At 41.5% G+C, this 22,778-nt stretch overlaps 1 protein-coding gene across 1 annotated transcript in view; it reads left to right on the top strand.

Annotated features, from left to right (window-relative positions):
* The window catches only part of PLCE1 (phospholipase C epsilon 1), a 415,545-nt gene that overhangs the window by 160,757 nt on the left and 232,010 nt on the right, over positions 1 to 22,778 (top strand). The gene's annotated exons all lie outside the window — the stretch shown is intronic.

A 22,778-nucleotide genomic window follows, 5' to 3' on the forward strand; every position in this document is an offset into this window, starting at 1 on the left:
TTGATAGGGGCTATCCAGCACAGGAAATCCAGGAGGCCATCGCACACTGTTTGACCATGACACAGACACAGGCCCTTATTGTAAAAAATTGAGATGACCAGTCTAAACGTATGCTGTTTACGTCTACTTATTCAATTGCATCTAAGCATATTCGAGAAGCCGTTTTAAGACCTTGGCATTTCATCCAATCAGGCGAGAATATTGGTAATATATGCAACAAAATACCATTGTTTTGCTACAAGTGAAGTAGCAACATTAAGGACATTGGAGCCAAGTCAGACATTGGAGCCAACAAGACCAACCTGTGGCTCCGTACTAAGACTGGTGTGTTTAAGTGCCATGGCTGTGTTAATTGCCAGTATTTGTGTGTGGGCACCATTTTGTAAATCCAGCTAACTGCATCAAATATGAGATCAGACATCGCTTGAGCTGTGATAATCGTTACATGATATATCTTATTAAGTGTACATGTCAACTACTGTATTTTGGGAAGACTATCATATTCCTAAAGGAAAGGATTGCGCTACACCGCTCCTCCATTAAAAAGGCAATGCAAACTGTGGATTTGAATACTCCTCCGGTCGCAAAACATTTTGCATTATGCAAACATACTATGAGAAACTTTCCCTTCCTACCCATCGATCATCATATTCCTCCAGTTAGGAGAGGTGGAGATTGTAATGAATTACTACATCAGAGGGGGTTTACTGGTTTAATCGTCTAATACTGTGGCACCCAATGGTCTTAACGAGGGCTTGTCTCTCAGTTGCTTTTTGTAATAGGATGTTGCAGTAAATTTGATGGTGGTTTATTTAATTTAATTCCATGTCAAGTGGATTTATTTCTATATTTATAACTTGTACTTTTGTATATCTATTACCTGTATGCATACCTCCCAACATGACCCTCTCCAGGAGGGACACAATGCTCTGGTCCTGGACTTCCCTGGTAATTTATGATTGGTGGCGGCTCCAGAGGTGGGGCTGCAGTACAGTCCAAAATTCAAATAGGGGAGTCACACCAACTGCCAGTGAGTCCCAGCCAGTGATGTGTGGCAGTGTGTGAAATGACAGTTGGTGTGGCTCCCCTATTTCAATTTTGGACTGTGCTGCAGCCCCTCGTCTTACCAGGGAAGTCCAGGACCAGAGCATTGTGTCCCTCCTGGAGAGGGTCATGTTGGAGGTATGTGTATGTACATTCTGTTTTTTTTTCTTGGGGGCATTTTTGTTTGTGTTAAGTTTTTTTTACCTGCACGCCCTTTACATGGATAATATAACTCTCTGCACTGATATGACTGCTATAAGTATTATATTCAAATGCCCCTTTTTTGTACTTGTTCATACGGTCTCCATGACGACCATTATATTTGTGCATTGGGCATCTTTCTATGCAGCCTTCTTTTTTTTTTGTACGTAATTGGCTACAAGTGTGGCCTCTCTTATTACAGCGCTGTCTTCAGTAGGGACGTTTCTTGACCATCCCTGGCTGCTTATTTATGGTTGCCATGGCGCTTTAATTACTTGTTCCGGTCAGAGTACGTCATTTCCGTCTGATCCCGGTGGCTGCTTGTTTACTGTTGCTATGGCACTCTATCCGCTTGATTGGTTGCTATGGCCAACACCTCCACTTGTCCATTCTTCACTGGTGATACATGTGCCCCCAAGTTCACAACAAGCCGAGCTTTACACTTCATATTGGTGCGTCTTTAAATTCTAAGGTGAATTCCGCCGAGAAGCTGAGAAATGCAAAATCCATCGCTTTGTAAAATATATACCCCAATGCCTGAAATAAATAATATCTCATCAAATGAGTTATATGCCTAGGTAGAGTTATTTCTAGACATGGGGCAAAGCCATAGAGTAGATCTGGGTACAGAGGCGTAAACAACTTTTAGTATTAAAGAGTTAAAGAAATGCAGTTTACAAAAGTCATAACCAGATGAAATTTGCAAGAAAAAGAATGGTGGCATTTTTCACAAGGCTATTTTATATGGGGAAATGCTCTAGCAATACTAGTAGCTTTAGTCACATGATGAAGTGATGAACATATGAAGTGATCTATTGGGTAGAAATCAAAGTTATTGCACATGCTCAAGCTCTTGGACTATTCACTTATCCCATTTAAATATTGGTTTCATATACTCTAGGCCAGCTGTGCTAGCATGATTGTTCATGTACCATTTGTTAGCTGATTACTTCATCCACAGTAAACTAGTTTATGTCCTGCTGTATGTTAATCTTCCATTACATGTCCTAATTCTATATCAGTTGCATCATTGGCTCAAAATCAGATGGACCTGGTAACATTTTCTCATACTTCTTGCTTTGCCAAATATTTTCAAGTACATGCGGAGTCATCAATAATGTGTGTGTTTTATTGCAGGATTTCATCAGTCTTCAAATTATACAGCTGTTTAGTAAGTTATGTTTAACTTGTGCTTCTTATTCATACTGTATTTGAATGCTCTGTAGTAAAATAAATAGTGTTATTTATTGTGCATTCACTTGGTGGTCTGTTAGTAGCTTGGATATGGGCACCAAATCACATGCCAAGTTGGCAGAAGTGCCAGTTTTACTCATTGTGAATGAAGGCTGTAGATTTTAGAGCATTATCCTTTTTAGACCACCCAAAAGGCGTAGATAGAATTGTTGAACGATTAAAATTATTTAGACCATACTGGATGTCTAATTGCGACTTCTTACCTAGAATGAATTTGGAAATTAGCTTGATTTAATGGGAAAATGCCATCTAAGGTAATTCATTTTCAGAATTGTATTCTTTATATTGAAAGAAGTAGATTCCGCAAATGTGCACAAACCCTCATTTGGATACCTCAGAAATTGCACAGATACCCTCATTAGGGACTGCTCCCCCCATTTTTGTACTTGCCACAGCACCCATTCTGGCAGATCTTAGGGTGCAGTGCCAAAACCAGCATAGGATGTGTGCGGTTTTGAGGTTCCGTGTAGCAAGTCATCTTGACTTTTACTTACTCTTCATCGATTTTTCCTGTCAGGTTTGTAAGTGCTGTTATAAATGTGTGTGGTAAATAAATTTTAAAGAATAATCTGCACTATTAGAACTATATATTTTCTGGGCTCTATTGTTTCGAGCCCGTGGAGACTACAAGACTTCTGCATGTGATAATTAACCAGAGGAGGGACCATGCTATTTGTGATGGGCCGAATTCATGTTTTATTTATGTAAGTGTATGACCAATAGAGCAACGTTTCCCAAACTCTGTCCTCAAGGCACCCTAACAGTCCAGGTTTTGAGGCTTTCCATACATGAGCATAGGTGACTAACGGCCTTATATATCAATATTATTTTATTTTTTTTAAAAAAGGGTGTTTTCACACCCTTTTCACATTATTTTAGTATCACATAAATTTATTAAAGGGTAATTAGAGTAGTTTTCATAAAAAAACTACTATATACTCTTCAATTTGCATATTTTAGTATACAGATCGCATTTCCCATACTTGTAATGGGAAATGTGATCTGCCTGAGATTTACTAAAAAAAAATTGTAAAAACATAAGTGGAAAAGCCCTGTGATAATAACGCCATCTTCCCCCCGGTCCCCCCACTGACAGGCACATCGGAGCCAAGAGCCGGCCTCTGTGATCAGCTGTGTGGTCTCAATAAGATCACAAGCTGATCACTGGAAAAAAAATAATTACAAAAATAAAACACTTACCTGATTCAAGGGACCAGAGATCGGTGCACCGGTGATGACCCCTGGTTCTCCGGGCTTCTGCACTGTGAGCCTGGACAGATGGGGGTCACTGCACGTGGGGGTTGGACAGTCGGCGGCGCATGCGCAGACACCACCTCACTGTATTTTTTGCAACAAATGAGAAGACTGTGGAGGGGATTCGCAGGGATAGAGCTTTATCGCAAGATCCTTGTAATTTAGGTGAAAATATAACACTACAACTGCATTTGAAATGCGGATTGTAGTAAATAGGGCCCTTAATGAGTACCTTGGTCAGTTTGATTTAACTTTCTGTAATTAAGCGTAGATATCCTTAAAGCCTGGGCTGTTAGGGTGTCTTAGGACTGAGAGGGGAAAACCCTGCATTAGGGGATTATCACCATTGCACTTTTCTCCACATGGCGGTACATTTTAAAGTTGATGGGGGAAGTTTAGGCTGTCTGTCAAACAAACTGTTGTTGGCAGTGGTGTAACTAAGGGGGGTCGAGCAGGGCGTGTGCCCTGGGCACCGTAGGACGGGTGGCGCTGGGGGCGCCGCTGGCCACGGTATCGGCCCGTCTTAGTTAGCCATTGTAGTGCTGACCGCAGTGACATATACACAGGATCTGCGCTAGGCTTCCCTGCGCCCAGCGCTGGTCCTGTGCTGCACAGCCGAGCCCCTTCCCTCCCGCTGAGCGCTTACCCAATAGCGCCAGGAGGAGGGTGGGAGGCGGGCTCAGGCTGTGCATTTTTACACACACATCGCTGCCAGCGTGGCGGCGATGTGTGTGTTAAGCAGCAGCCAGTGAGAGTCAGACAGACTCTCATTGGCTGCTGCTCCCACTGCAAGAGCCGGGCTGGGTGAGTGAGCTCGGCCTTCCGGCTCCTGCAGTGGGTAATGGGAGAGACGTCATGACATCTCTCCCATAATGCAGAGCACGCCAGCCCGGGAGGACTGACGTGCGGTGGGAGCAGTGGCTGGAGCCGAAGCGTGGATTCAGGTAGTGTTTTTTTTTTTTCTACTTGTATTTGTCTGCACTAATCGGAGGGGGAGGGGGGACTACTGCTACTACTACTGGGGGCACTGCATCTGGAGGGAGGATCTCTACTGGTGGCAGTACTGGGGGGGCGGGGCTACTACTGGGGGAACTGGATCTGGAGGTGGGACCTCTACTGGGGGGGACTACTACTAGGGGCACAGCATCTGGAGGGGGGCCTCTACTGTGGGCACTACTGGGGGGGCTACTACTGGGGGCACCTGCATCGGGAGAGGGAACCTCTACTGGGAGCACTACTGGGGGGGACTACTACTGGGGGCACCTGCATCGGGAGAGGGAACCTCTACTGGGAGCACTACTGGGGGGGACTACTACTGGGGCACTGCATCGGGAGGGGGGATTTCTACTGGGGACTACTACCGGGGGGGACTACTATTGGGGGGACTATATAAGGGGCACTGCATAGGGGGTACCACTACTGGGGGTACTGCATAGGGGGGGGAACTACTACTGGGGACACTATATAAAGGGCACTGCATAGGGGTTACCACTACTGGGGGCACTATATAAGGGGCACTGCATAAGGGGGGCACTACTGGGGTTAAGGTGCATATGGAAAGGAATGTTCAGAGTGATGAGAATAATATGTGTCATGTTGAAACCCCCCATTTTCAGTGACCACGCACCTTTTTTGCCATGCACGCCTTCGGCGCGCGCACATACGGTGGGGGAGGGCCTCCATTTTTTAATTTGCCCTGGGCTCCAAATACCCTAGTTACGCCACTGGTTGTTGGAAACAATATCACACTATTACAGTATATATCCTCTTCTTCACTTTTACAATTGCCCACCAAACTTGGAGGAATTAGGAACCATGTAAAGGAAGAGCTTCATGAGGATTGGAAGTTCTTTTATACTGTCTGGACTACTGATTTATTTTCTATAAAAGAGAAAAGATAAGACTGGAACACTTGCTTAGCGAGTCCATCATCAGGATTCTGCTCAATGTAGTCTCGGTGTACCTTATAATTAACCTAAACCAGGCCCATGTTTTCAAAAATGGTACCTTGTCACGGTCTTGCACATTTATATGAGAAAGGATATTGTCCTGGCTGGTGCAAGATAAGTTACCATGGTGTAGATGTACTAAGCCTTGAAGAGTAATAAAGTGGGGAGAGATAAAGTACCAACCAATCAGCTCTTAACTGTCATTTTACAGGCTGTTTGAAAAATGACAGGAGCTGATTGGTTGGTACTTTCTCTCTCCACTTTTTCTCTCTCTCCAAGGCTTAGTATATCTAGCCCTGTGGGTCTGATCTTGGGGTGAGTATATTGGGATTTTGGAAATTATGCATTATGTCCATGTGGCTGCTTAGAGATTTTTGATAATTTAGGGACTAGATCAAATTTCACTTTGAGAAGTGCTGATTCAAATCTATATAACTTTTGACTATTTATTTAATTTGTTACCTACAGTAGTCCTATCAAGTAAACCATGCACAGTAGAATGTGGAATATGTACATCTTTATAGGCATTATTTAGGGGAAATGGGCTAAGATATGAACGCATATGCTTTTGTATGAGTCTTCAATTATTTAAAAAAAAAAAAAACTTTACCTCAAAAGATATATATATATATATATATATATATATATGTTGCAAGGTTATTATCTGTGAAGTCCTTTGTAATATATGCTTCCTGAGGATATTGAGGACTTATTTGCAATTTCCCCCTAAATTGAAAGTTTATTTATTGGTCGAGCATTGCCGTTTTGCTTAAATAGTTAAGTGTAATAATTTTTAAGTTTTAAATCTAACTGCAGAATTATTTACCAAATGTACAGTTAAAGTTAGTTAACTGTAGGGAAAAAAAACTAGCCAACCAAGTGTTCATCTACTATCTAAGACACAGTTCTTTAATTATATATTGCCTATACAAAATTTTGCATGTTCACACATTTGTTTTTACCAGTTTGTCTAGTGCTTGTTGTCAGGGGCGTGCAGTCAGGGTAGGCAGGGGAGGCAGAGTCTCCCCTGTCATACTCCTTAGATTTGATATAAAATGGTTAGAATAATACAAAGAAGATATTTATAACTTATAAGCATCTTCTTTATTTATTGTAATCATTTTTATAGTTCACACTCAACAGCTTTGTGGAGCTCCCTGGGACTGTAGGTAGATGAGAGATAAGGCAGCAACAGATCAGCCTCGCTTCTGTATAGTCACACTGCTTGCAGAGCTGGGGGTGGGGCACACCACAGGCAGTAAGCTGCACATAAAGAGAGCTAATAGAGGCATGCCTCTGCATATGGAGGAGTGCCTTGAGCACTTATGGACACCTTGTGTGTGTCATGTAACCAGGAAGTGCACTGCAGTGTTTAGAGATCGGAGCTCAGCAGAAAGCGAAGATACAGCGATGCAGGTAGGCGAATCATTGGACACTGAACCTTAGTGTAGTTATGGGAGAGTTACAGCGAGTAGGGGGTGAGACAGGCTCCCAGTACTCAGACCCATCTCGATGTGTGCCTTCCCAGCCATTGACCTCATCGCACGTCACTGCTTGTTGGATATTTAGACGTGTCAAGGAGTGCAGTGTAAATGCTGCTTTGTGATATTATCCATCTATTTTTGATCCTTCCTCTTAAAAGAAGATCTGGGCAGATTGGGGTGTTTCTTGCATGAACATGTCGCCATGCTTAACATTTGATTTAGTTACTGCCTCCAATCCTGCAAGTGGTAGTTTATTCTGCTGCACCTCCCAAGTCCTCTATTGGATAGCACTAACTTATATGGCTCATTAGGCCCAACTTTGCAACGTCTGTTCCATCTCTTCACTAAATGTGACTAAATGGCTATAGTAAATGTATAACAGAATAAATCAGTATGTTAGTTTAGTACGGCATGTGTAATGAATATATTGAAGTGATGTCTTTAATAACCGAGGGTATAATTTTGCTCCTGAGATCATTTTAATTTTTCAATAGCTCAGGGCGCTCTGCTGAACTAAATATGTTCATGAATGAGTTGTTACCACGGCAATGGCATCCTAAATCTTCCGATTTTGCAGTTGCACATTTCGGATTGCAGACCCGTAGGAGTGATTAATAAAATGTGCAAATTGTGGCTACCATATGTACAGTTTTTTTGCACGTATTGCACATGACCCATACATTGTTTTGGAGTGATACATTTTTGCATTGCTCCTAATTGAATTGACTCCTTTACGTCTGAACAACTTTGTCATTCACACAGGGTTACAGTAGACGTGCCTGTGAATTATGTTTTTTTCACTGTGACCAGCCTGCATTCACTCTCTGCTTCAGCTACGTGCTTGTGTGCTCATGTTGCAATTCTGTCCTCACATTCTATAGTGAGTTCAAAAAGTCCCTCTGCAGTGACTGTGTGCTAAGCAAGTCTCCCTGCAGAAAATGGGATCAATCCAACTAGGTGCGAGTTGCTGTTTTCTTTGCGAATTCGCATTGCGAATTTATTTTGCAATCCAATTGGCAACTCGCACTGAACCAGTCAGAGTGAACTCGCATTGTTCCATTCGCACCTCCGTGAGGGCGAGAGATGGAATGGAAAATCTTTATTTAAGGTTAAAATGTCAGGACACCTTGCAGAACCCTTTGGACACCCCCCTTAATGACTGATTAGGCAATTGGACATTTCCAATTAGCTTAATTAGTCCAATAATTACATGTCATTTTTTGGGTTAAAAAATGGTTTAAAATTACCCCAAAATCAACTTTTTCTTCGTTTAGGCACTACAAATTTAATTACAGTATTTTTAATTGAAAAATAAAATGTTTTAACTTTTTTTTTATTATTTAAAGTGCCCTCAGAGTAGCCCAAAATCACTTTTTTTTTCCTTCTTTTTTTGCAATTTTCGTATAATTTGTTTAAGATTAAACAAAAAGTTTGCTTTTTATTTGCAATTTGTTTTAAAACAAGGACAAAGCAGCCATTTGACACCATTTAAAAACCTGCAGTACTTTCCTTCTATACGGTTCTGCTAATAAAATTATACATTTTTGGGGGTCCATGATGGTCTTCCCACTTTTTCATGCCCTTCTCTCACATCGCATTGGGCAGTCAATTCGCAAACCCTCGCTGCGAGTACTGCGAATAGGCATTTTTAGTTGGATTGGTGAATTCTCTGGGTTGCCCATTCGTGCAAAGTCTGCGAGTTTAATGAAACAACCCAGTGTGTGCTATGTAACATGACAACATAATGTATAATATATTATTTTCTGTTTAATGCATTTGTTTTATTTTGATTATTTATGTTATTATTTTACGCACACTGCACACAGCTCACTATAATCATGAATGGAGCAGTAGATATTGGGTCCTCATCATCTAACCTCCCTTTGTAGATGTTATGTGTAGGTACAGATATAAGACCCCTAAAAGACATTTGCTCTAATTCTAGAAATTGTTGTTTATGAATGTCTTCTATACCAAAGTTTAGCTGTAATGATGGTGTGAGTTCAAGCTGTGTCTTTCTTCATTATCTGCTACCCATGATAACAAGATGCATATATCTGATATTGGATTTTTGTTTGTAAGTGTTGAAGTGCAAATAGATGTGTAGGAAAGCTTGTCTGATTTATTGATTCAGAGCTCCAGGCCTTGGAGACACAGAATATATATCTTTTTTCTTACAATACTTGTTACAAGATTTTAGAAAATATCACTGATATTTTCTGTTCCTGGAATATTATTAAGCTGCTGAGACACAACCTAAGCCAGTATTTTCACTCTGTTACTGAAAACTCATTGGGAAAGGAATACAAATGTTATTTTGACCATTCGATAAGCTGGTGCATATACATGTAAAAGCCCCTAAAGTGTATCCAGAATTCCATCGCCGATATTACTTTTCAATGCTTATTGATTTTGTTAATTAAAAATTACATATGATTGTAGTTTTTTTTATTTTTTATTGGAAAGTTTAGAGACCATTCCTTAAAATTGTTTTTTATTGGAATTGTTTATTACAGGTAATTCCTTGCAGAAAATTGTACAGTAACCAACGTAAGAATATTTTTTTGTTTTCTTTAGTACTTACTAATTTAGTCTACTTTTTTTTTTTTTTTAATTATGCTTAGTGCAGAAAAACAGGTCTTTTTGCCTTTGTACAGCACTACTGAAAATGTTAACTTCATTCTTGAAATACAATAATAATTAAAATAATAATAATAGTCTGCAACTCCACGCATCTTATTGGTACAAGGATTAACAGAACTATGTAATGAGAGTTTTCTACTGACAATATCTCTGCCTTCAGAGAGTAAGTTAATGGGGATGCCCACATTGAAACTATCTCTATTACAGGAGGAAATATGTAGAAGAATGGTAAATTTACTCTAACATTACACCAGATGCCTCAAATGTTAAAAGAGTTGTAGAATTCTTTAGGTTGGCACCACATGAACTCAATTTGTTTGTTGTGCACATAACTTCTCTCCGTAATACATTACTATTTCTTGGAAGTTTATATCTAACATGCGCACGGTGTCAAAAAAAGAGGCGTGGCCTTGGGAGGGGGTGTGGCCTCGCGGGCCAAACCCCGGCTCGTGGTAAGCAAACTTATCAATGGGGTGGTGCAGGAGGTACGGGCACGAGCAGTGCCGGCTCCCTCACTGTGAAAGGAGCCGAGTACTGCACTTAATACTACAGTGCAGCACCCAGCTCCTGTCACTGATGGGGTGCCTGCACCTTAGTTGGATGGCATTATATAAATTGCTCATCAAATCTGGCAACGCACGCAGTGGTGTCACAAGTGGGGTGCGGGCCTCACCCCACTTGTGACGCCACTGTTGCCAGATTTGATGAGCAATTTATATAATGCCTGGCACTTTGCCATTTTGGATTGATATCCCGTGTGCTCTATTGCCTCTTGTTACTTTTTGTTGATTTAATTTTTTTCCCCAGGGCATTCCATGTTGACATTACCTTAAACACAATTTCCTATGGTGAGCTGTCTTGGTCACAGAAGTGTGGTGTATATAGTTATCATTGCTTTGTATGTATTCCAGTCGAAGGTTACAACGGATTTTATTTTTGTATGTATTAGTTGGCATATGAAGTCACAGACTTAACACTGGCGACGAGGATAAAAATCTTCTTCAGCATTACTTCAGTAATCAGGGGAGCTTCAGCGGACTGACACAGCACAATTGTAGGGTGCTAAAGGGGGAGCACATTCTGACTGCCAGCATCACCTAGCCTGAATAAAGGAGCAAATGAGTTACAGTGCCTTGCAATAGTATTCACCCCCCTTTGAAGTTTTCATGTTTTGTTTCCTCACAACCTGGAATTAAAATGGATTGCTTGATGGTGTGCATCATTTCATTCACAGAACATGCCTACAACTGTGAAGTTGTTTTTTTTTATATTGTGAATCAAACAACATTTAGGACAACATAACAGAAAACTTCAGCGTGCATAACTATTCACCCCCCCTAAAGACAGCACTCCATGTTGGATGGTTTTCGCTTGTAAACAGCAATCTTCAAGTCTGACCACAAATTCTCAATTGGATTGAGATCTGGGCTTTGACTAGGCCATTCCAACTCATTTAAATGTTTCCCCTTAAACCACTCAAGTGTTGCTTTAGCAGTATACTTCGGGTCATTATCCTGCTGGAAGGTGAACCTCCGTCCCAGTCTCAAATCACAGGCAGACTGAAACAGGTTTTGCTCAAGAATATCCATGTATTTAGCACCATCCATCTTTCCCTCGACTCAAATCAGTTTCCCTGTCCCTGCTGCTGAAAAACATCCCCACAGCATGATGCTGCCACCACCATGTTTCACTGTGGGGATGGTGTTCTTGGGGTGATGGGATGTGTTGGATTTGCGCCAGACATAGCGTTTTCCTTGGTGGCCAAAGAGTAAAATTTTAATCTCATCTGACCAGAGCACCTTCCTCCATACAATTGGGGAGTTGCCCACATGCCTTTTGGCAAACTCATATCGTGTCTACTTATTTTTATCACTATGTAATGGCTTTTTTCTAACCACTCGTCCATAAAGCCCAGCTCTATAGAGTGAACGGCTTATTGTGGTCACATGCACAGATACACCAGTCTCTGATGTGGAACTCTGCAGCTCCTTCAGGGTTATCTTTTGTCTCTGTGCTGACTCTCTGATTAATGCCCTCCTTGCCCGGTCTGTGAGTTTTGGTGGGAAGCCCTCTCTTGGCAGGTTTGTTGTGGTACCATGTTCTTTTCATTTGATGATGATGGATTTGATGGTGCTACGGGGGATCATCAAAGATTTGGATATTTTTTTATAACCCAACCCAGAATTGTACTTCTCAACAACTTTGTCCCTGACTTGTTTGGAGAGCTCCTTGGTGTGATGCCTCTTGCTTAGTGGTGTTGCAACCTCTGGGGTCTTTCAGAAAAGGTGTGTTTATACTGACAGATCATGTGACACTTAGATTTCACACAGGTGGACTTCATTTCACTAATTATGTGACTTCTAAAGGTAATTGGTTGCACCAGAACTTTTGAGGGGCTTCATAGCAAAGGGGGTGATTACATATGCACAGTTTTCAGAATTTAATATATAAAGATTATTTTTTATTTATTTTTTCTCATTTCACTTCACCAAATTAGACTATTTTGTGCAGATCCATCACATAAAATTCAGATTAAAAAAATAAATAAATTACAGGTTTAATGTAACAAAAAAAGGTAAAAAGCCAAGGGAGGCGAATACTTTTGCAAGGCAGTGTATATAATTATTTCTCTAAGGAAGGGAGTACAATGGAGGACTGGACTACATTTATTGAGAGAGTGGAATTGTACTGTGATGCTAACTCTGTGCATGGAGACAAAGTAGCAGTCTTACTCAGTATAATGGGTGCCAAAACATACATTTTGCTGAGGAGTTTAACAACATCTGAGAAGACAGCCACCAAGTCAGTCACTGACATTGTGGACATTTTACAAAAGCATTTAAATCCTAAACCATTAGTGATTGCTGAAATATTCAGGTTTCATAGAAGGAAACAAACTGAAAGTGTGTCATAATACATTGCTGAACTGAGAAAGTTAATCTGAATACTATGAGTTTGGAGCAGGGTTATCAGATGCCCTAAGAGATCATCTAGTTTGTGGGATGACCAGTGCAAGTATACAAAATAAATTGCTGGCTGAGTCTAAACTGACCTTAGAGTGAGCACTATCCATAGCTATTTCAATGGAGAATGCAACCAGGGATGCATCAGAATTACAACAAAAGGGACCATAATGTACTACTAATCCAATTCTTTGGAATCAGAGACAGTCCTGTATCTGCTGTGGGCAGCCCTCACATGATGCCTACCTTATCAAATGTATCCAAAAGTGACGCAGCTACTAAAGGACTTTCGAAATTGTTAGCTGCCGCACAACCCATATTCCAACAAGGGATAGGCACGTTAAAGGGCATTAAGGATAGTATAGAATTGTATCCAAATGCCGTTTCAACGTTTCATAAAACTTGTACAGTACCATATGCTATCCGACCAGGGGTTGAGGAGGAATTACGGAAATTGGAAGACTCTGGTATACTCTCACCCGTAGAATGGAGTGAATGGGCTACGTCTATAGTTCCGGTAGTAAAGAAGGACATAACAGGAAGTATCCGCTGAGATTTCAAAATGACAATAAATCCAGTACTACGTATTGCACAGTATCCTTTGCCTAAAATAAAGGACATCTTTACAGCTCTCTCAGGGGGTGACCGCTTCTTCAAAATTTACCTAGCTCAAGCGTACTTACAGATGGAAATAGAGGACGCGTTCAAGAAATACCTAACCATCAAAACGCACAAAGGCTAAATATAACTGTCTTGTGTTTGGACTATCTTGTGCCCCAGCACTATGGCAGAGAGCAATGGATCAAGTCCTACAAGGAATACCAAGTACACAATGTTGCCTGGATGATATAATTGTAACAGGCAAAGATGATGTGGACCATTTAAATAATTTGGGAAAAGTATTAACCCGACTACAGGAATATGGACTCAGAGTAAATAAAGACAAATATGCATTTTTCCAAGAAAGCATTTCCTATTGTGGGCATGCAGTTGATAGAGAGGACCTGCACAAGTCAACTGATAAAATTGAGGCAGTACTGCAAGCACCCCAGTCACTGTCACAACTGAGCTCTTACTTGGGCCTAATTTTATTATCACAAGTTCTCTTACCAGACATCTCCACAGTACTACACCCACTAAATGTCCTACAACAGAAAAATGCACATTGGAAGTGGACAAAGTACTGAGAAAGCATTCTCAGAAACAAAAAGATTGATTACATCTGATAAACTACTTACTCATTTTGGTCCGAAACTGCCCATCAAACTTGCGTGTGATGCCTCACCATATGGCATTGGAGCAGTGTTGTCACATCAACTGAGAGATGGAAGCAAGAAACCAATAGCGTTTGCTTCATGGTCCTTGACAGTAGCAGAGAAGAACTATGCTCAAATTGATCAAGAGGCCTCAAGTTTAGTATGGGGAGTAAAGAAATAGCAATATTTGAATGGACAAAGGATTACATTAATAACTGATCATTAACCATTGGCATTGATTTTTAACCCCAAAAGGGAGTCCCAGCCTTGACTGGTGCTCGTCTTCAATGCTGGTCATTATTCCTGGGTGCACACACATATGACATTGGGTTTAAAGGACCAAAACTACATGGCAATGCTGATGGTCTATTGCGTTCCCCAAAGTGAGGAGGACAATGCTAGTGTATCACAATATGTTGATAGAACAGTTACCAATTGCCAATAACATGATCAATCGGGGAACAAGGAAAGACCCGGTGCTATCTAAAGTAATGGACTTAACTCTCAAAGGTTGGCCTAAACATGGCAATGCTCAATATTACAGGTTTTGGATCAGGAGAGATCAAGTTTCTGTCTATCAAAGAACTCTGTTGTGTGGGTCCAGAATGGTAATATCACCTAAGCTGTGAAATAGAGTTTTTGAAAAATTGACATGAGTCACATGGGCACGGTAAAAATGAAGACTCTTGCTAGAAACTTCGTGTGGGGGCCTAGAATCAATGGTCAAATCGAAACATTGACATAGGATTTGAAGGATGTCAGAGTTCAAAATTCACCACCCTTAGCCCTGTTACACCCCTGGGAATGACCATCATCTCCATGGCAGTGAATACATATTGACTTTGCTGGTCCATTCATGGATTGTATGTATCTTATTGCAGTGGATGCCCAGTTAAAATGGCCAGAGGTATTAAAGATGAAGTCCACTACATCTGAGAAAACAATTGCTGTTCTGCGAACCATCTTTGCCAGAAATGGTCTACTGGAGCAAGTATACAGTGACAATGGGCCACAATTTGCATCCATTGAATTAAAAAAGTTCATGCGAGACAATGGAATTAAACATTTTACATCAGCTCCATACCATCCAGCCACTATAGGTTTGGCTGAGAGATTTGTACAAACATTCAGAAAAGCTATCAAGTCCATGCACATCTGCCTTTCAAACACATGATTGACAACTTCCTGTTTATATATCGTAGAACTGAGCACTCCACTAATGGTCAGCCACCTGCTATGCATTTTAGTGGGACTTGATAAAACCGGATGTGAGACGAAAGGTACACAACAAACTGTTTTAAACTGTTTATCAGAAACCTACTCGGACCTTCGACATTGGCCAAATGGTGCTTGTCCGTGATTACAGAGTAGACAAATGGCAACCGGGAATAGTTTCTTCCAAATCTGGCCCTCTGATGTACTTGGTTAAAGTGGGAGGAGAATTGTGGCGTCACCACATTGATCAAATAATTGAGACCAGGAAACTATGGACATAGCCAAGCAAGTGATGTAGGAGTTAATGTATACCCCTCTGGGTTGCTACAGAGACTGTTCCCAGGCCTGTTGCAGAGTCACCTGATCATGAGGTTCCTTTAGTGGCAACAACTGATCCTGAATCTTCTAGTGTAATTTCAGTGGAGCAGCCTGTCACTCTGGGATTTAAACATTGTTACTCAGACAGAGTTCGTAAGGCACCCCAAAGGCTTGATTTGTAGCCTTCTGGGGTGACATACATTGCATAGTGCTAACCTCTTTCTATGTCTGCATTTATCTAAGTTGGGAGGAGTATGGTGTATATAGCTACCATTCTGTCTATGTATTCCGTTGGAAGGTTACAATGGATCTTATTTTTGTGTGTATTAGTTGGCCTATGAATCTCTATTCCAGGGGTTCCCAAACGCGGTCCTCAAGGCTCCCCAACAGTCCAGGTTTTAGAGAGATCAATGGTTGAGCACAGGCGACTTAATTAGTACCTCAGTCAATTTGATTTAACCACCTGTGCTCAACCGTGGATATCTCTAAAACCTGAACTGTTGGGGAGCCTTGAGGACCGTGTTTGGGAACCTCTGCTCTATTCTGTTTTTTTTTTGGTTTGTTTGTTTGTTTCTTGCAGTTTTACAGTAAAGAAGCATGCAACACTTACTGTGTACTGGTTACTATGAAAACCTTTATTATAATATAAGTCACAGACTTAACAAGAAACTCATGCCAAATGTGCTCCAACATTTACCCTTCTTTCAAAGCCACTGTGGCCATGCTACCATATATACAGGCAACCAGTGTGGTCCATTATTTTTTAAATACATGACCCTGACCATAGAGATGTGTTATTTGTTAAGTTAATACTTGATATACACCCATGGGGAAACTGTCTATCTGTTTAGTGTTCTTTGTTTACCCATGAGTTTATTTTATATTTTGTTCACTTTTTGCACACGTTTGTGTATAATAATTATTTTTTTATCACTTGAGCATCATTTTGAACATTAATGTGGTATTCTTTTTTTTTTTTTTGAGGTCATTGCTTGTATAATTGTTAATATCCTAGGCGGGGATGGTGTGTGCTGGCAGCAACATTATGTTTTAAGTGTTTTACGTAATGTCATCAAAGGCATCATTAATATAATTTCTTATACGATGCTATGGGGCAATTAAATTGTTCACAATGTTCACGAGCTGCTGTTGTTTGGGCCGTTTTCCACGGCAACGCACAGCCACAAACATCACAGACTTTCCTTCGTAGTCCATAGATACAGTATGTGCAGTGAAATCTGCAATGTTATGCTACTATATTGAACCACCCCCATGAGAGATGCTAGCAGAAAATACATCTTGAGGTTCGGGTGCGTGCTTTCTTTGCTTCTTTAGCATTAGACAGAACAGCCTCACCATGCTTTCAGCAAACTCATCTCTCAAAATAGTTTTTCCAGTTTAAAAATCTATTTGTGTTCATAATCATGTAATGAGAAGAAGCAATTTGTATGTTACCATCTTATCAATGAATAATAAAACACTTAAAATATGTGCTATATCCGAGGCAAATATGGGATTTCTAGAGGGGGGTTTCCAAATGCTTGATTTTAGAGTGAGTGTTACCAGTCAATTGAAAGGGCATAATTAGCATGTAACCAGCTATACAGTATATAGCCTGACTCATACAAACTGCAGTGTATGTAATAGTTCAGACATATACTGTACATGGCCAGCGATCACAGTAAGCCATTAGATGCAGCAGTAGGGCCAGCCCTACTGATCTGAATGTTTTTTTTTCTGGATATGGGCACCATAACCCAACCCATGAACCCTATTCTTTCGAGCATTGGAGCACATGCGGGAGTCTGGGAGAGCAGCATAAGAACCTACCACCAGCCCTAATCATATACGAACACATTGTTCTACTTATACACTATAGTCTATGTAATATAGTATTAACAATTAACACTATGGATGGTCTATAGCAGGGGTCTTCAACCCGTGGCCCGCGGGCCGTGGAGCTGTTCCCCGTGGCCCGCCGATGGTTAGTGTAGTGTGGACCGCAGTGAGTGCGGTCCGCACTACACAGAAATAAACACTATAGTAGCATAGTAGTACTACCTGGCGGGGGTGTGTTTGTTTTAGCAGCCAATGAGAGTCAGACAGACTCTCATTGGCTGCTGCGGCCGGAGCTGGGCTGGAGCTCACTCATTAGCTCCACCTTTCGGCTCCCGCAGTGGGTGATGGGAGAGACGTCATGACGTCACAACGTCTCTCCCATTCAGGTAAGTGGTTTTTTTTTGTGTCTTTGTCCTGTTTATGTAAGGGGCACTGCATAGGGGGGACTACTACTGGGGGCACTGCATAAGGGGAACCACTACTGGGGGCACTGCATAAGGGGAACCACTACTGGGGGCACTATATAGGGGCACTGCATAGGAGGGAATACTACTGGAGGCACTATATAAGGGGCACTGCATAGGTGGGAATACTACTGGGGGCACTATATTAGGGGCACTACTGAGGGCACTGCATAGGGGGGATTACTACTGGGGGCACTGCATAGGGGTGACCACTACTGGGGGCACTATATAAGGGGCACTATATAGGGGGGACCACTACTCGGGGCACTGTAAGGGGGGACCACTACTGGGGGCACTGCATAATGGGGACCACTACTGGGGCCACTGCATAGGTGAGACCACTACTGAGGACACTGTATAAGGGGCACTACGGGGGTCACTGCAGAGGGGGGCAGTTATGGGACATAATTGTTTAAGAATGGGGGCAACTGACATAATGGAGGAGGAGGGACAGTTATGGGGCATAATTATAATTGTGGGAGGAGGGGGCCATTCTGGGACATATTTTAATTTAAATTGTAGGAGGGGGCAGTTATGGGACATAATTGTGTGATTAGGGGGCAAAGTCTAAATACAGCAGTATAGCTTAGTGGCTCACAGGATTCATTGAATTTTTTAATTTGGCCCACACTGTCTTAAAGGTTTAAGACCCCTGGTCTATAGTATAGTTTCTAGGGGAGAGAGTTTAAAAAAACTAACTTTCTGTATCAAACATATAGCTCTAGAAAACTCTTGCTATTGTGGTTATGATTTGCCTATGTATATTTGCCTGCTCCCCCCCCCCCCCTGTGATTGCCTATGTATATGAGGGGGAAGCAGTCTTTCAGTCAATGCTACCATAGGTGCTGGTATCCTCTTCCTGTGATACATTTGAACCTGATAACTAAATCATTTACCTAGTATCCCAATCAGAAAATATCATATACTTTAACTGAAAGACTTTCAAAACCACAAAACCTAGTTTGAGTTCTTAAGTGTCAGAGGTCATAAAATAAGTCCACATACCGTGCCTTGATTTTATATTTTCCAAACTCTTTACTCCTTACAATAATCTTTTAATAACAATTTTAGTAACTGATGCACCCTCTCCACCACTTTCTCATTTAAGTGATTCTCTCCAAAAAAATAAATCGAATTTCTGTACTATTCAGAAAACCTAGGAGCACTAATGCACCCACTCTATACATAGTAGCTAACACACTTCACCCAACTTTTCTCCTCTGTGCAAACTTGTGCTTCTCCACTGCACTACTAACCCACGCACTTGTGCTAACTTAAGGTGCACGGCTGGTGCAAAGCAGTCCTTATGCTGAATAGGTTAGGTTTAGGCTAGGGAAAGGGGGGGTTAGGGTCAGGCACCACCAGGGGGAGGTCAGGTTTAGGCGTCCCCTGGGAGGGTTAGGGTAAGGGTTCGGGGCGGGGGGATTAGGTTTAGGCACCCCTGGGGGAGATTAGAGTTAGGTACTAGGGGGGATGTTAGGGTTAGGCACCCCTAAGGGAGGGTTAGGGGGGGAGAGGGGTAGGGTAGGGATCTGCAGGTTCCGGTTTCGGTATTTTATCCGCTGGGCTTAGGTCCGGTGGTGATTCCTTGGGAAACAAAATAGAGGTGCAATTATTTGTTTCCTGTACGTTTTATCTAGGAATTTATTAATTTTAGTAGCCAAGAAAGTACTGAAGGGAAAAAGGGAGAAAAATAAAAAATTCTCCCAAGGTTCTGTCATGTTACACACTGCAAATAAAAAGTATCTGACTCTTTTTTTTTAAGAGAAATTTAAGAGCTGAAAACTGTTGCTGCAAACCTGTTTACAAATTGCATTGAATGAAGTGAGTCTCTAGGATGCTTGGTTATTAAAAAAAAAAATGTTGTTAGCATTGAGGCAAGATGTATCCACTTCCTGCCATTTTAGTCAATCTGAATGAATCCAGCAACACACAACAGGTTTAAGTACTGAAAGCCATTAGATGGTTACACATCTTACACACCCAAGAGAGAAGATGTTTTGTAGTGTGGACCGCAGTGAGTGCGGTCCGCACTACACAGAGTGATGGCGATGAGCTCAGGAAAAGTCAGGAGGCACGTTTCAGATACTCCTATGAGCTAGTATTTTCAGTTGAGAGAGAGATACCCAATAGAGACATGGAGGAGTGTATCATTTTAGTTGTGGACCTGAAACCCCAGGTGAGAGTGGAAGCAGAGCAAGATGTGTTTGAGATAAATCCAAGTTCAGATTTTGAGCTCGCTGTAACCTTGTAAGCTGTGTGATTAGAGGTGGGAACCAGAGGAGAGCAAACGGTCCATTTACAGCCAGTAGACTCTACAGGATTGTTGCGTACTGCGTTTGCATTGCACTGCACGTGCCTGAACCAGCCACTGCGATCGGGACTGCGATCGCAGTGGCTACACAGACCTATCGCAGAGTGATTGATTAGAAACACCATTTGGGGGTGGTGACGGGTGGTTGGTGGGTTGGAGAAACACAGGTGTGTCAGTGCATTTGAATGCCGTTGCAGAGACGTGCATAAATTAGCCACTGCGATGGTATACGCAGCCTGAGCTCACTGCGTGCAGGAAAGTTAGCAATTTAGTGGTAGGATCAGACCTGCCTTAAATGTGCGAGTGGCTCCGATGTACTTCGATGTTACCAATGTTTTGGCTGGATTGTAAGGTATTATGGATGTGCGAGAGGGGAAGTGGGTGTCTGCATGTTGTCAGTGAGAGTGCTTTGCGATTGCAGTTATTAGCATACTTTCACAGCAGAACTGTGTGAGCTATTGCTACTGCGATCGCAATAGAGACCCTTGCTGAATCAGGCTCTAAGTGAGAGCTGTTGTTAGGTGCTGCATTTGTGGCAGAACCAGACCAAAACTGGTATATTGGATTAGGCTTTGATTAAAGTGTGACCTCAGAGACCCTGTTTGTCATTAACAATAAATTATGCAACATGTGAGATACAAACATTAATTACTCAGTTGGATCACTGACCTGCATCAGCATGTTATTCTCTCTAAAGTTTAGGGTATACAATTAATGTATGTAAATACGTTACACCCAGTTTTACTACTCTCTTTATTTTATTTATTATATTCTATGATGCACAATTTATAGGCACAAAATATATATGAGAGGGGGGTATCATTGTAATGAGCCCCATCCATCTGCGATGGATTGGCGCGATGCTGCAACTCGGCATCGCAGGATCGCAGAAATCCAACATGTTGGATTCCGCCAATTTGACGATAGCAATCAAAAAATGATCGCAATTATCAAATCGCCGACATTTAACATGACAATTGTCTGCGATCCGGCGACAGATCGCAGAACATCAATGGTGGGAGGTCGGCGTTTCCACCTAGAAACACTGGCATTTCCCAATACATAGCTAGATCGTGACAAACAGTTGCTGATGTATGGACACCTTTTAGTTACATACTGTGATTTTATTATACAAGGACATTTATCTCTGATTGTTCAATTTATCCTACAGTTATCACATAAAATAAAGCAAAACAGTCCCTTCATTTAGGGCTATTGTAGGGTCACGTATAAATATACACCGTTTTAGAGCTACTGTAGCTGACTTCCAAGTATTTTATATCACAGACTTGAGTCTTTTGAGCACATGTCACTTCTGATCGAGTTTACTGGCCTCAACAGCTGATTATTTTGTGGTTGGAAGTGCTCATGATATCCCTTTTCAAAACCTTTACAGACAGACTAGTCTGAAGCCTCCACTTAGAAAGTACAACAATAAACACCTTCCTAAATCATAACAGAATACTCACTTTAAAAATAATCATTCATCTTGATCACGCTATGCATCCCAACAATTTGCACTGCCATAATTTGGTCAGTGCTGGAATCTGTGTCTAGCACACAGTGAACTTCCATTTATGTAAATACAAGTGAAATAAACATTCAAGGGCTTGTGAAAGGGAAACTCCACCCAGTCAAAAATGGCCACAATGAGAATTAAATGCAAGATTGATTTTATTAATTCATTTGAATAGTTTCTTTATTTATCTTCCAGCAATAAGAGATGAGCGGTTCGGTTTTGCTGAAAACCAAACAAACACACCCGAACTCTGGTGTTCTGAGTAGAACAAGTCCGGATCTCGCATATTGTGGTTTGCATTTTAGTCCTTCCGTTATTTCAGGTGGTCAGAATTGACTGGAAATTAATGTTATTGATGTTAATAATACTATAGGAATAAACTCAGGGCAAAGTTACATAATTTCAGCTGCTGTTATGAATTTTTAAGGAAATCCAAAATCAAAACAGAAACAAAACTCTTGAGGGCGGTTTTGCCAAAACCAAAACACGACGATGATTTAGAACCAAAACCAAAACTTGGAGCTCTGCGCACATCTCTAGTAGAAACTCATAACTCAGCTCTCCAATAACAAGACTACTTGTAGTTTAAAATTTAAATTTCCACTAAAAACTGTTTCTAAATATAGCACTAATATTGGGTCTAATATTGGCACTTTTGCAGCTGTGTGTGGCCCCAAATCGACAGATGACATATCTGTGTATACATTCATCTGCTGGTTAAAGTAATTAGTGTATTGGCTTAATTCATTAAATATTTCCATCAGCCTCACCTCCGCATGAAATAACTGATAGCAGAGAATCATAGTTTGTGCTCAGCTACATAGATAATGGATTGCCATGCGGAGCACAATTGAGCCCAGAGATGTTCGTCATTAGGAGTAAGAAATGGGAGCAATTAGCAAACTCTGGCCCTGATTCAGAGCCAGACGCTCTGACAGAGCGCTCGCTCTGAATCAGGGCCGGTCTTTTTTTTTTTTTTTTTAGAACGGCCTCCTGGCCGCTCGCATAGCTGTGGGTGACCACCCACAGCTATAGTGAGCGGCCAGGAAGATGGTCGTGAT

Source organism: Taudactylus pleione, unplaced genomic scaffold (genome assembly GCF_031769625.1).
Source record: "Taudactylus pleione unplaced genomic scaffold, aTauple2 ptg000016l, whole genome shotgun sequence".
Lineage (NCBI taxonomy): Eukaryota > Metazoa > Chordata > Amphibia > Anura > Myobatrachidae > Taudactylus > Taudactylus pleione.